This window comes from Arachis hypogaea, chromosome 17 (assembly GCF_003086295.3).
Source record: "Arachis hypogaea cultivar Tifrunner chromosome 17, arahy.Tifrunner.gnm2.J5K5, whole genome shotgun sequence".
NCBI lineage: Eukaryota > Viridiplantae > Streptophyta > Magnoliopsida > Fabales > Fabaceae > Arachis > Arachis hypogaea.
The window spans coordinates 87057071-87073461 of record NC_092052.1 but is presented as its reverse complement, the minus strand read 5'-3'; positions in this window follow the sequence as shown (position 1 = coordinate 87073461).

Sequence of the window (16391 nt, the reverse complement as noted above, 5' to 3'; positions counted from 1 at the left end):
CAACTATCGTGAGGACTTTTTATAGGTTGTAATGGGGCTAGGGTCAAGGTAAGGATGCATATTTGGTCAAGTGGAGTTGAAATTTGAATCTTTGATTACCTTAAACTTCCCACCTAACCTATATAGCAACCTATACAATTCTAAACAAATCTAACTACCCATTCTTCACTTTTTCACATACTCATGCATTTTTTTCTTGATCACAACACATATGCATTGATTATTATTGAGTTTTACTTGGGGCATTTGGTCCCCTTTTTATTGTTTTTCTTCTTTTTCTTTCTTTTTCCATTTTTTTCTTTTTTTCTTTTCTTTTTTTTCACATTTATTTTTTTCTTTTTTCTTTTGTTTTTCTCATTTTTTTTTCTTTCTTTCTTTTTTGCTTTGTAGTAAAATATATACAAAAGCATCAATGCATATGGTTTTACATTTATTACACATGAGCATGTACCCAATTCCCGATATTTACAACAAAAAAACAAAACTACCCTTTTATTCACCCAATGTCCCAAGTTTTCCCACACTTGAATGATACACACACACACTAGCCTAGGCTAATCAAAGATCCAAATTAAGGACATTTATTGTTTTTTGCCTTAGGCTTGTAAGTGGGTTAATCGTAGGCTCAAATTGGCTAACAATGGAAGCTAAAAGGTAAGGCTATTTGGGTAAGTGAGCTAATGAAATGATGGCCTCAATCATATAAGTGCATGAATACAAGGAATAAGTGGACATATAGAATTAAACAAATCAAGGATCACAATAATAGAAAGAGAACAAATGCACACAAGAAGGAAAATAAGTGGTTATAAGATGTGACCACACCATTAGGCTCAAAACTCACAAGCTTGTGTTCTTAGCCCAAAAACCATGCTCCAAAATAAATTCTTTCAAGCAAGTTCAACAAAAATTTTTTCAAATTGGTAGGGTGCCCTAAAATAATTTTCTTGGAAAAAAAATCATCACCCTAACCAAGTAGTCCTAGCAAGAAAGAAGTGGTAGAATATGTACAATTTCTAACTAACATGCAACCTATCATGCAATACAATAACTAATCTAACATTAGTGTTGAAAAAGGAAATTGTTACCCATGGAGATCGGTCGGACGACCTCCCCACACTTGAAGATTGCACTGTCCTCGGTGCATGAAAAGAAGAGCAAGGTAGACGGGTTACTACAACTGATGAGCTTCTTCAAAAGATTGTGTGGATGACTTGTTTGTTGCCCCATTTAGAAACTTTTCCTTTTTCCTTCTCTTGGTGGCCAACCTAAAGGGAAAGAAAAAGAAAAAAAATTAGGCCTACAGCAAAGATATCAAAGCAAATAGAACATAGACAAGAGCTAATGACAAATAAGAGTAAAGTTCTCTACTACATGGTAGCTAAGCATGTGAGTGAGAAAATAATATAAGCCAAGGCGTATCAACTAATACTTGATGCACGAGTAAAAAGTGGGTCATGAAAGACAATATGAGGTCATATCAATGCACAAAGAAACAAGTGTCATAAAAGATGAAGCATTGATTTACCCATCAATATCAAACAAGTCAAAAGGCACCTAAATAATGCAAGAAAGTCTCAACAATTCAGTAAGAAAATACAACACCATTATTAAAATAAGAAACTCGAAAAAAATGAAGTAAAAATAAGCTATAAAAACAAAATAAAAATGCAAAGAATAGAAGTATGCAAATGCAATGGACAAAAGGAAATGGAAGATGAGAAAAAATACTCTTTTTTTTTTACCGGCGCGGACACGTCATGTACGCTTACGCGCCGATGCGCATATTGGCAGAAGGGCGCGTACGCGCCAGGTGCGCACACGCGTGTGTGTGATTACACGTGGGGCACAGTGTCAGCCCAAGGTTGGCCCAACTCTCTGGAACATTTACCAGGAGGGCAGGTTGCGCTATCAGCGCACACGCGCACAGCGTGCGTGCATGCGCGTTGCGCAAATAGAATCAAGGACGCGTACCCACCAGGTGCGCGTACGCATGGGTTGGTTTGTGCCTTAGGCCCAATGTTCGCAGAATGCAGGCCTAACTCTCGGGTTTTTGGCTGGGGGGGAATTTTTGCATCCACGCATACGCGCCACGTATGCGTGCGCGTGGATGGTGCTCTATTTTTCAAAATTTTTCTATGTTTTGGCACCAATCTAAGCATTCTAAACCCCCAAACAGCTACCCAGACACCATAAAACCTTATTCAACATACTAAACTACCAAATAAACAAAACAAAACATGAAATCAAACCAATTCTACCAATATTTACAAAAGAGAAAATGAAAAGAGTTTACCATGGTGGGGTGTCTCCCACCTAGCACTTTTGTTTATTGTTTTTAAGTTAGACATATGGGGAGCTCCTCTCAAGGTGGCTTGTGCTTAAAGCCATCCTTGAACATCCACCAATGCTTGCATTTCCAATGAGCTCCATTCTTTAAGTTCAATTCTTCTAAGCTTTGATGGAGTTCTTCATAGACTATGGGCTCCCAAAGTTGATCCTCATGTATGCGGGGATCCTATATCTTATTTCTACACCCATCTTTGAGTTGATTATCATTATTCCATTTGGGTGACATAATCTTGGAATTCTCATTTAAGCAACCAAACAATATTCTAGACCCAAGCAATCTAGTTCTACACCAACCGTTGCAATTAAGCTTTGAACGTGTAGCCATCATGCACCTAGAATGATTTTCCAACCACTAGCCATCTCTCTTTTGCTCTTAAAGCCACAAATATATCTAACTTGACCATCCGTCTCTAGCAAACCATATTCAAGGGGAATAATAAAGCTTAAGTATAAGGAATTTACCCACATGAATGAAAGAATGGATGGTGGTGGCTTGGGGAGAGGTATCTCCAATGTGCTTGTAAGCTCTACTCCCTTGTGTTCTTTTTTGACTACCTCCACCTCTTGACAACTTTCTTCAATTTCAACCTTTTGTTCATCAATTTCATCTACCTCTTCTCCATCACTCAAATCATAAATGGGAGGTTGAGAGAAATCTATCTCCACATTACTTTCCATCTCATTGGGTGAAGGTTCTTCAAATTCAAAGGATAGACCACCAAGAAGGTTGGATGCATGATCTTCATCACCAAGGGAACTCAATTCTTGCTTTATTCCTTCCAAGTCTTCATTCAAAAATTGTTTTAGAGGTTGTGCACTCTCCTCCTCAATATCCAATTCAATCGCCTTGGAGAGGTTCTCTTCAACTCTAGGTTCCCAAGGAGGTTCTGCATCTCCTAAGTCTTCAACCACTTCTTCCTTTTCTTCAATGATCATAGGCTCCTCCAATTGTTCTAACACAAAGTGGCATCCCTCATCACCCACCGGGGTTTCCAATCTCTCCTTCATGCTATGCTCTTCAACTAATTCTCCACATGTGACCATGGGAGTGCTTTGAGTGCTCAAGCATTGGAAGGCTAAAGTGCTTACTACCTTGGTCAAGGTAGCCGTAAATTCTAGTGTCTCCCTTTGCATTTCTCCTTGCCCTTGAAGTATAAGGCCAAGGATTTCATCCATTGAGGATTGGGGTGGATAAGAGGGTTCATTGTCTTGGAGAAAGGGTTCATAATAGGAAGGTAGTTCTTCTTAGTAAGGGTATGATGGTGTATATTGAGGTGGTTCTTGGGAGTGTTGGTATTGGAATGGTGGTTCCATGTATGGATCATATGATTCAAAAGGTGGTTGGTAGGATAGATATGGATTGGGGTCATATGAAAGTGTTTGGTGAAAAGAGGCTTGTGAGTATGGTTGAGGATTATGTTGAGGATATGGCTCATAGGCATATGGTGGTGGTTCTTGAAAGTCACAAGGAGATTCACCATAGCCATTGGGTTGATATACATCCTAGAATGGCTCTTCTTCATAGTGCATTGGTAGAGGTTGTTGCCATGAGGATTGATCATATGCATATGGCTCCTCCCACCTTTTGTTATCCCATCCTTGATACACATTCTCATTATAGTCCTCATTTATTACAACATAGTTAGAACCAAACTCATAGCCAAAGTGAGAATTCATGATAACAAAAGAAAAAGAAAATAAAATCAAATAAGAAACAAAGAAAACCAAATCCTAAAACTAGCAAGAGCTAACAAAAGCAAACATATTCACACTATTCACATATATACAATAACCAATAACACAACACCATTGCAACTCCCCGGCAACGGTGCCATTTTGATGATTGGATTTTTTACGGTTTAGAATTCACAAATGAAGTCTCGTCGCAATATAGTTTAACAAATAATCCTTTCATACAAAAATTTATAAACTGAAGTATTTAAACCTCGGGTCGTTCTCCCTAGAAATTGCAATAAAGTGTCTTGTTATTGGTTATGGAGTATGTTTTGGGGTTTTTGAGATATTAGACATGAAATGTAAATGGCAATGAAAATAAACTAACAACTAAAAGGTCTTGGCAAAGGTTGGTGGTCAAGGATCTCTATCCCTATCACTAACCACAACATGAGAATTGGCAAGGATCAATCCCACTAAGTCAACCCCTAACTAATAGTAGAGAAAAGTCAAGTGAGCTATATCAATCCAAGTCCATAAGTCCTAGTTCTCCACCAATTCAATTAGTGAGATCTAGAGTTAATGGCTCCCAATCGTTAATAACTTGGACATTAGTAACTCAAGAGTTCCTAAGTTACCTTCCCAAGCCAAGAGCATAAAATTCTACTCTAAAATCCAACCAAGCATTTTATCAAACATTTGGAAGGCATAAAAGAAAAACATAGTAAAATTGCAAGGAAAGTAAATCTACTCTACTCAATTACAAGGAATTAAACAACAACAAATCAAATGAACAATAAAAGAACATGAAAACATAAATTGCATTAAAGAGAAATAGAAGAACAAAAGTGCATCAACATAAAAGTAAAGAATTACATGAATTAAATGCAAAACTAAAAAGAGGAAATGTAGAAGAAGAAGAATTACAAAGCAAAAAGTAGATCAAAGCATGAAATTAACCTAGATCTAAGATTTTTTAATCTAGATCTAACCTACTCCTAATTCTAGAGAGAAGAGAGAGTTTCTCTCTCTAGAAACTAACTAAAGCATGATAAAACTAAAATAAAACTCACTAACAAACTAGATGCCCCATCCATCTTCAATCCTTGGGTTAAATAGCATCAGAAATGAGTTGGATGGGGCCTACAAGGCTTCTATAATCGCTGGCCACGAGTTGCATTAAGTGAATCATGTGTAACCATCGGCGCGTACGTGTACCATGTACGTGTGTGCCTTTATGCGGGGTGCAACTATGGAAAATATATATATCATTTCAAAGCCCTGGATGTTAGCTTTCCAACGCAACTAGAACTGCGTCATTTGGTCCTCTGTAGCTCAAGTTATAGTCGATTAAGTGCGAAGAGGTCGGCTTGACAGCTTTTGCAATTCCTTCATTTCTTCATGAGTTCTCCTTTTTTACATGCTATTCCTTCATTTCCTTGATCCAATATTTGCCTCCTAAATCTAAAATCACTTAACAAACATATCAAGGCATCTAATGGATTCAAGGTGAATTAAATTTAGCTATTCTAAGACCTAAAAAATATGTTTTCACTCTTAAGCACAATTAAGGGAGAATTTACAAAACCATGGTATTTCATTGAATAAATGTGGGAAAAAATGATAAAACCCTCTAAATTCAACACAAGATAAACCCTCCAAATGGGGTTTATCATGGAGACCAAAAAGAAGGTTCCCCTATGAGGACGGCGATACGTAACGCTCATGGAGGGGACGTTGGCTGAGATAAGGACAGTTGTACAAGACGCTTATCTCAGGACCAGTGTCGGGAATCGGGCAACAAACAGACACATGAGCTCATGGCCTGTATAGGACTAGACATGTATCATACTTGTTTGCGCATACTTGTTTGTGATTTCTATGATTCTGTGTGCTTGTGATTGGATTCTGTGTTCTATAATTGCTGAATTAGATTGTACTTTGTTGATTGTTATTGCGGACCAAATATATATAAAATGAATATAACTCTACACCCCGACCCTACTAAGAACTCTCCAGTTCTTACCCCCTATTTCCACCGTTGTCAGCTACAGGTATGAAGGTTTAGTGCAGAGCTACAGGAGCATACAAGATTATATTTACGAGTTGAGTTCTTAGATTTTATTTTCCCCTCGTCATTTATTATTTTAGTTTTTAAAGGGGTAGGAATTGTATTTGAGGATCTTTGAGTAAGTGTATGTATATAATGCTACGTGGATATATATAATTTTGTGATTAAATGATTTAAAGTATCGACTATTCGTTTTCTTGGTGAAAGTTTTAGTTCATATTTGTGAAGGCTCAATATTAATTAAAAATGGTATAGAATAAAAAGGTTTAGAGGTAAGTAACGCCTGAGCTTTTAGTACGATCATGAGGTGCTAAAAGTTAGAGTGTTAAAATAGGAAGATAGCTTCAAGAGTATTTGAGCCTGGCGAAAAGGTTTTAGTATTCAATTCTCGACTCAAGCTCTTTCTTAGGAAGCTTAAGTCAAGATGGCCAGGATCCTTTATGGTCACTGGAGTGTTTCCCTGTCGTCATGTGGAACTTCAAGATAGGACTTTAGACAGTAAATTCATGGTCAATGGCCAATGGGTAAAACATTATCTTGGGGATGAGATTGATCACCAAAGATCCACCCATCTGCTGACATAGCAGATATGAATGTCAAGCTAATGACAGTAAAGAAGCACTTGTTGGGAGGCAACCCAACCATAAGTATCCTTTAGTTTATTTTTATTTTATTTCAGTCCTACTTTAGTTTGATTTCCTTCCATTTTTCATTGCTTCTTTAGAGTTTTCTTAGGTTTTCTAATATTTGTGATCATGTACAGCACCTAGAACAGGGACAGAAAGATTTAGACAGAAGAACAGAACACCCTGGAAAAGACGTGTTGGTGGCGCTAAACGCCAGGAGGGCGTTTAGCGCCAGAGTGGGAGCATTTTGGGTGTTTAATGGGTGTTTCTTTCATGTTTTAGCACCCCCAGGGGTGATAAAAAAAGGTCTGGCATTTAACACCAACAGTGGTATTTCACGCCACCAGGGGGGCAAATCACTCTCACTTGGGCATTTAGCGCCTCCAAGGGGTTCAATTTCATACCAAATCTCTTAAATTCTACTCATATCTTTTCATATCAAATCTTTTTTATTTTTTTCTCTTTCTTCCTCTTTCACTACTCATTCTCCTCCATCAAATTCTCTATGTCCCAATTATTTTCATACCATATCTCCCCACATCCTACTCATATCTCTTCATAACATATCTCCATCCATCAAAATTCACTCTATTTTTTTCCAGCCTCCCACATGACTGAAAATTGAATCCCCCAACCCTATAAATTTCACTTCAATTCTCACCTCTCCTCACCCCTTCATTCTCCCTTTCGTCTCTCCCTCTATCTTTCAATTCTCTCTCCTCTTTGCTCGAGGACGAGCAAACATTTCATGTTTAGTGTCAGGGCACTCTTCTTTTTACTCTCCTCACACTCCCTATGGCACCAAAAGTTGGAGTATCGTCTTCAAGAAAAAAGAAAGAAAAGGCTTCCTCCACAATCTAACATGAGCTCCACCGATTTTATACTAAGATTCATGAGGAGCACTATTATAAGATTGTTAGCAAAAACAAAGTGATAATCGAGGTGAAGTTCGACTTGAAAGCTGATGAGTATCCTGAAATTCAGGAACAAATTCGAAATAGGGGTTCGGAAATTCTGGCCAACCCTGTAACTGAAGTAGGAGTTTTGAGGGTCAGAGAGTTCTATGAAAATTTGTGGATGACAGTCAAGCACAAGAATAAGCATCCTGAGTTCAAGACTTGGCGCACCATGATCCGAGGGAAGACCCTTCAGTTTGGAATGGGAAGAGTGAGGGAGATACTTTAGCTGCCTCCATCCAAAGATGACCCTCACTCCTACAATAGGAGAGTCAGAGCTGACCCAAGATTAGATCAAGTTCTCAAGGATATAAGCCTCCCCAGAGCATAGTGGAGGAAGGACACCAAGGGCCGACATACCAGCTGAGAAGGAATGATCTGAAGCTAGTTGCTAGAGGATGGTTGGAGTTTATTCAACGCTCCATCCTACCCACTAGTAACCAGTCCAAGGTCACTGTGAGGTGAGCTGTGATGATTCACTACATTATACTTGGCAATGAGGTGGAAGTTCATCAGGTGATCCCTCTGGAGATATACGGCATCGCATCAAAGACCTCCACCTTCTCTAAATTAGCCTTTCCTTACCTCATCTCCCGCTTATGTGAGGCGGCCAATGTCCAGAGTATGTCTAAGGCTCTAAGCACCACTGTCTGGAAGAAATAAAAAGAAAAAAATTAAAATTGAAAAGAGTTCCCTAGTTAAGTGCTTGTGGTATTGTTGTATCAAGTTAAGCTTGAAGACAAAACACTTAGAGTCACGGCCAGGTTCAAGGTGCAAAGCACCAAGAAAAGAAAAGAAAAGGCTTTGTTCAAGAAGCAATTAGAGCCTAAGGAAGAGAATATATAATATCATTCGAGTTCTAGTTCTGAAGGATACCAATATTTCTGAGCTTCAAAGGACTGTGAGATGCCGAAGTTATTCAGAGTTAGAGTGTCATTAGCATCACTCAGTAACTAGACCTGAGCATAAATGACAAGTCAAGTCTTAAGCATTTTCTCTTCTTGGTCCTATATTGTTTTGGTTGCTTAAGGACAAGCAACATTTTATGTTTGGTGTTGTGATGCGTCAGCATCTTGTACCATTTTTCTTAGAATTTTCCAGTTGTTTTTAATTAGATTTTATTTAGTTTTACTTGAATTTAGTGCAAAAACCTCTTTGGATGCTACTTTGAGTTGTTTTAGTGTTTTTATGATTTCAGGTGAAATTCGGGACAATTTGGCAAAGCTTGGAGCTAAAAACAGAAAAGCTAGCAGAACCCCCCCCATTGGGCGCTAAATGCCAAGTTGGCGTTTAGCTCTAGTAGGGGATACAAGCATGCATAAGCCTGCCCCATTTGGGGCGTTAAAGGCCCAATATGGCGTTTAATGCTAGCAACAATCCGAATTCCCTCCTCTTTGGTCCTCTCAAGTGGATTTAGCAATTATTATCAATATTTTATTTTCTTTTTGTAATTTTTATTTACAAATAATATCTTTTAGTTTTAGGATTTAATATATTATTTTATTTCCATATCAAATTAGGTTAGTTTAAAAGATAAAAGATCTCTTGTATCCTAGAGCTTCTTTCTTCTGTTTTCGCTCTTTTAAGAACCCTATTGTCTCTGTAAGTTATGAGCAACTAAATCTCTTGTTTAAGGTAAGGAGCTCAGTTTATTTCTATAGATTAAGATTATTATTCTTCCATTTTAATTAATATATTGATTCAATTCTAAGGAAAGAGAGTATGACCCTTATTCTACATGAGTTCCTGTAATTCTAAAGAGAGCTATCTCACTTGAACAACAGCTTGAAAATAAATTCCTCCTAAATTTCTAATTACATGAACTATTCTCAAATTTAACAAAGACTAATGCTGATATTTTCGAAAATTCTTAAGAAAGAAAAATTGTAACACCCTAATATTCAAATCCTTATGCTCGAGTCATAAGTCAATGATATTACGGTGGTACAACTCTCAAGTGGATTTTTAATACATAATTATAAGTAAAATTAAAAGGAGTATTAATCGAGAAGCCTGAAAAGAGTAAAAATAAAATTACGAAGTCGTATCACTCACGCATCGACAACTAAAAGATAAAGCGTGAAGTCGAAAGCGATGTACAGATAAAGGCATGAAGGAGAGTAAGAGAAGAACAATATATAGATATATAACATGAGTAAATAGCCACTAGTCGCGACCCGCGAAGTCTAGGCCGACTAGGGTACGGTATGAAAGTAGTTGACAATAGTATCTCCTAATCTATCCCAAAAGAAACATAAAAGCCTCTATAGGCAAGTTCAGAAGAGTTCAATACATAAGAAAGCTTTTCAAAATAAAGGTGGAGAGATTCTATGTAAAATATAAAATAGAGAGTTTAAAGATCTTTGCCATCCCTCAGATGAACCACAGCTCACTTCTGAGCACCTAGACCTGCATCCTAAAAACACGGGATATATACGGAATGAGAACCCCTGACCCATGGGTTCCCAGTACGGTAAAAGTGCCAAATAAATACAATGCATTGTAATAAAAACTCACTAAGCATCCTAAACTTCCTTTCACCAAACATTCATCCTATGTTCTCTCTAATCCATAAATAGGCAACTGTCATAACAGAATGCTAAATCTGATTCATATTCCTCATGCTTCCCAACTTTCTAACTGTCCGACAATTCCCAATCAGAATTATGAATGAACCCATCCCCGGCCATTCTTTCTCAGCAATTCTATATCGTTACCTCATATCCTCACCTAGAGCAAGTGAAATCACTTTACTGCGTCTACCCAGGGAGCTCAAATTATCCCATTCAGTAATCATCATCATTATTTAGTTACATCATCAACTCGTCTCATCAAGAACACCCCTCAGCGTCAAACGACACCAACATGAGGGACCTCTCAGTTGTACAAACACAAGCAATACAGGCAAGTAATACACAATAAGGTACAAGTAAAATAAGTAGCACATAATCAGGTAATATAGCATATAAGATATAGCAATCCAAAACAAATAGGCAAACCCAAATAATTCAAACATATGCAAATGATGTATGCTTGCCCTATGGCTGATGAGTCTCATCTGTCGGTTATAAAGCCAAGCCGACAAGTCCTGGTAGCTAACCATTGGACTGTCCATCTATCATGCATCCCCAACTTGAGTTATCCACAATCATAATCATAATCACACAACACCCAGAACGGTGTTTATCCATGGGGGCGAGCTCATCTGGAACTTTAACAGTGTCTGGCTACACTTACGACATAGGATTAGCAGAATCTTGGGTCTCAACCTAGAGCAAGTGAAGCTGACCCACTCCACTGCATCTACCCAGGTAGGTATGTCTCACAACATCCCGGAGCAAGTGGATCAATGCCACTGCATCTACCCAGGCAGGTATATCTCACCACATCCCGGCAGGTATATCTCACCACATCCTGGAGCAAGTGGAATAATACCACTGCATTTACCCAAGCAGGTTTATCTCACCACATCCCGGAGTAAGTGGGGTAAAACCATAACCTTGCGTCTACCCAGGGAGCCTCTGTACTAACCAACCTGGAGCAAGTGGGGCGTAAGCACAACCCTTGCATCTACCCAGGAGGTTGTTCTCATATGCCCAGGAGAAACCAAGGAGGAGATCCTAACCTCTCACCATCTTGCTGGGGGCGATTTTACAATACCTGGAGGAACAAGGAAGGGGATCCTCACCTTCCTTCATCTCTCTGGGGTCGCACTTTTGAGAAAGAGAGCTCAAGATAAAACAATCATTCAAAGTCATATTTTCATTTCCAACCATAAATCAATATTTATCATAGCCATCCGGCTCATAACATAACCCAAAACGAACCAATAATCAATATTGAATACAGCCATTTGGCTCACGGCATACACCGCACTTCCATCATCACCCTCAGCAACTCATACAATCATCAGTACTCATCATTCATCATTCATTCTCACTTTACTTCATCCACAAGTTACCACATGTCCTAGCTTCTTTTCATTACTAGACATACTATAAAGATTTAGGACTTAGAAGATGAAAATTGAAGCTTAGAAGTCTGAAATTCGGCTTTAAAAACTCAAAGTTCAACTTTTGCTACAAACAGGGTCATGCGTGCGCGTCGCCCATGCGCACGCATGGGAAGCAGAAAAAGGAAGTGACGGGTGAGCGTCGTCCATGCATACCCATGGGAAGTAGAAAGGTAGCGCGACACGTGCGCGTCAGTGACACGTACGCGTGGGTGCATTTTGTGCTCAGCGCACAAACCCAGCACAGTACCAGCGCAACTCTTTGGATCTTTTACTGGGATTTGCATCAATGCAGCGACGCGTACGAGTCGGCCAGGGGCACGCGTGAGAGGGTAAAAATCGTGAGTGACGCGTGCTCGTCGGCCAGGCGTGCGCGTCGGAGTACGTTTTACCAAAAATTTTACTAAGTTGAAAAGCCTCAAGATTAAATATTCAAACCCCAAACTTCTGACACATATAAGTTCTTCTACAAAATTCCTTTTTCAACTATTCCAGAACCGTTGGAAAGATCATTGAATAAACTTTCATAAAATTCTAGTTTTGAAGAATTCCTAACTCTGTGGGCTGAGTTACTTGATGTGTATTTTTGGAAAACGAATTCCAAACACACAAATCTAACCGGCAAGTATACCGGGTCGCATCAAGTAGTAAAACTCACTTAGAGTGAGGTCGATCCCACAGGGATTGATGGATCAAGCAACTTTAGTGGGTGATTAGTTTAGGCAAGCTAACATTGAGTTGAAATTTGATGGAATGTAGCCAACAAAAAGTAAATGGCAGTGAATTAAAAGTTGCAGAAAGTAAATGAGCAAAATCTTAAAGAGCAAGAAAGGTAAATTACATAAAAAGTAAAGGGGGCTGGGTGTTGGAAATTAAAGAAAGCAATAGATCAAAGCTTAGAACTCTTGCAGAAAGCTTAAATTATAGGAAAGTAAATTGAGAGCAATGTAAACAGAGAAGCAAAATTACAGTGAATCAGGATTTTAGAGCAATTGCAGAGGAATTTAAAATTGTGCAGGAAATGTAAATGAGATTTGCAGTAAGATTAATGTAAACTGAATTGAGGAACCAAACAGAAAGTAAAATGCAGCACAATTGCAATAGCTAAAGGAAAGTTGAAGATCTCAGGGGTTGGATGAGACTAGAGAACAAGTCTAGATCTCAATTCCTTCCTTGATCCAACAAAGAACAATTGCAAAAGAAGCAGAAGAACAAATTGCAGAAGAAATAAAAGATGAAAGCAGTAAAGAAACTTGGATCCAAATCACAGTTTCTAGAATTATGCAGAAAAATAAACAAAGAGATCCCAAGATGAGATTGAAACAGAATTTCTTCAATTCTCCACCCAAGATTCAAAACAAAAATGAAAACTAAGAGAGAGCTCTCAAATCCCACTCCTACTACTCCCTAATGGAGCCAGCCTCTAATGCTCTCTGTTCCAGCCTTTTTTCTAAAATGAAAATGATGTGTTATATAGGCTTTTTACAAAATAAAAATGAAAATGAAAGTGAAATTAAAGTCAAATTACAATTAAATAAAATTCTTATTTTATCTATCTCCTGTGCCTTTGAGTGATGATAATGGGCTTTTCTTGCTTTGGATTTGGGTTGAAGGTGGCCTCTGTTGATTGTTCTTGGTCTTGAGAAGAAACCCGTTTGCATAATGGACTTTGGAGACTTTAAGTTTGAGTCAAAGTTTGAGGCAAACTTCAACTCAAACGTTGGATTGCTGAAATTATGCAGAAAGGTTTTTGTCTATCATTCACGTTTGAGTTCAATTTTGGGGTCAAACTTGAACTCAAACGTGCTCCTTCCAAGATCACATTTGGCGCCAACGTTTACCTCCAAGTTTGAGGCAAACTTGGACGCAAACGTGGTCTCCCCTGGGACGTATACTTTTCACCAATGTTTGCCTCCAAGTTTAAGGCAAACTTGGTCGCAAACGTTGGCCCCCCTGGTATGTATGTTATGCCAACGTTTGCCTCCAAGTTTGAGGCAAACTTGGTCGCAAACGTTGGCCTCCCCTGGTACAAATGCTATGCTAACGTTTGCCTCCAAGTTTGAGGCAAACGTTGGCGCAAACTTGGGCATCTTCAGCCTTGCTTCCTTGCTTGTGAATGCCCATGAATGCTAATGCTCATTCATTTATTCATTGGCAATTAAAAATCATGCATGCATTAATTAATTAATTAATAAAGCCAATTGCATTAACGTTGAAAGGGCTTGATATGTTCTTTATCCAATTGGCTTTAATATTGCATGCTTTTATTGGCTTTATTAATTAATGCCAATGTATTAACGTAGCATTCATTCTTTAATGATCGAATGCTTTATACATGCATTAATTTTTATTAGCAATGCTAATTAATGAACTTGAACGTTCATTCATGTAATGCCATGATTCATTGGCTTGAATGCATGCATAAGGCATATATATCATGCCATGGCATCATGGTAATGGACCACGCTTTTAAAAGCGTGGCCTAAGGTTCCAAAGCGTGCCTCAACTCCAAAATGTGCCCAAAATTTCTCTTTTCTTCTTTTTAGCTTATTTTGTACTCTTTTGCTTCTTTTTCTTCTTATTTCCTACAAAATTTATAAAATCAAAAGATCAAGGAAATATACCATTTAAGCACAAAAGAATGCAATAATTAAGCACTAATTATAAATTTCTTGTATGAAAAAGCATAGAAAAACATGACATGGTGACATGTCATCACAACACCAAACTTAAACCTTGCTTGTCCCCAAGCAAGAAAAGAATCATGCAATAAAAATTGACAATCCAAGGTAAGAAGAATAGCAACTCAATGTTCATAGTAAGCTAGTTTTCAATGCAAGCTACAATTTATGAAATCTTTTTCTTATAATTTTTTTCCTTGAAACAAGCTTTTGATTTTCTTATTAGCTTATCCTTTTGGGTGCTTTGCCCCATGAGTTGATAACAAAACTACAACTCTAAGTGCTTTATTTTCAAGTTTTACCACTTGATACATAAACACCACAAGCATTTAATTAGAGGGCTTCATTAAGCTCATTTGTTTTTTATCTTTATTCTCTAATCATTGATGCTCAGAGCCTTGAGCTTTGAGGGACTGCTTTTTGTACTTGAGCCTAGCCTTGACTTCTAAGTGTTTTGTTTTCAAGCATTTTACTTTATACATAAACACCACAAGTACTTAACAATTAAATTTTCATTGGTACTCAGAGGCTTCAGCTTTCTCATTCTTTCCCTTTTTCTTTTCCTGTCTTAATTGCAATTGCTTTTTCAAGGTTTTTATGACTTCAAAAGATTTCACAAAATGTCCTAGATGAAAACTTCAATTAAATACAGTCTAATGCAATTGAGCAACAATTAATCATACTTGCTTTCCAATACTTGTATGCACATGCTAAGTTCTTCTTTTATTCCTTGTTTGTTTATGATCATGATGCTTTATTGCTTTTGAACTCACAAAACTCAAGTTGGTAGTCATAATGGCACCGCAGCATATTGCAAATCAAAGTTCAAGCTATGCTTTATTCATACACACATGTAAATAGAAAAGATGATGACAATCATGCAATTTAAATGCTGGAAACAAATGAGAAGAAAAGAAACTCTACAACCTTGTAGTTCATCTTCATTCTTGTTGTCCTCTTTCCTCTATTCTTCCTCTTTCCCTTGCCAAACTCAGAATGCTTGCTCATCCTCAAGCAACAATTAGAACAATGGCTATGGGGCTAAGATGGATCATGAATGTCTTACACAATGAAATATTAGTGGTACATGTGTTCTAAGCAAGTAGAATTAAAGATAAAAATCAAGGCACAAGAGACAAAGATATTGTGATTGCAAACTTAAGAAGGTGAGCACAATACGTTGCATAAAAGACAAGTGGCACACCAAACTTAGTGTGACACTTTCACTTGAAATTAATGCAAGTATCTTGTAAGAATTGGAACCAAATTTTGTTGCATAGCAACACCAAACTTAGAATGCAATCATATGTCAATTTATTTGAATTAAAACTATGCAAATGAAATTGTTATCTGTTAAATACAATCACCAAGCCAAGAATCTGTCATGAATAAGGATCTCTTGGTGATGTACTAACAAAGACAGTTAATAAGCAAACTAGAGGAAAGCATTTAAAAAAACCAGAAAAATAACTAAAGCATGAAAAAGTGTTAAATCAAAAGAGAAAAATAAAACTGCAGAGGCATTGTGATTATACAAACAAGTGGTGCTGCTGGATGACTTGCATAGAAAATTAAGTGGCACACCAAACTTAGAATCTTAGTGTGACATTTCCATGTAAAATTGATGCAATCATCCATGAAGATGGAAAACAGTTTATTGCAGGGCAACACCAAACTTAGAATGTAACCATATGCCAATTTATTGAATGTAAACAAAGCACAGAAAGAAAACAAAGCAGAGAAGAAATGTTACCTATGGTTGGGTTACCTCCCAACAAGTGCTCTTTTAGTGTTATTAGCTTGACATGTTGTTCTTCACTTTCTTTCTCTTCTTCTAGTTTGTTAAGAGAAATGACCTCAAGGGGGGAGAAGTTTCAGCTATTGTCCCCTCTCTTGGTTTCCTCTCAACAAGCCTTCTTTTGTACATGGCTTGATTGAGCTTGCTTGCTAGTGGTCCAAGGGTTGGATTGCTTGTGGTTGACCTCTTCTTGAATGTTGTCCTTGGTATCTTAGTCACAA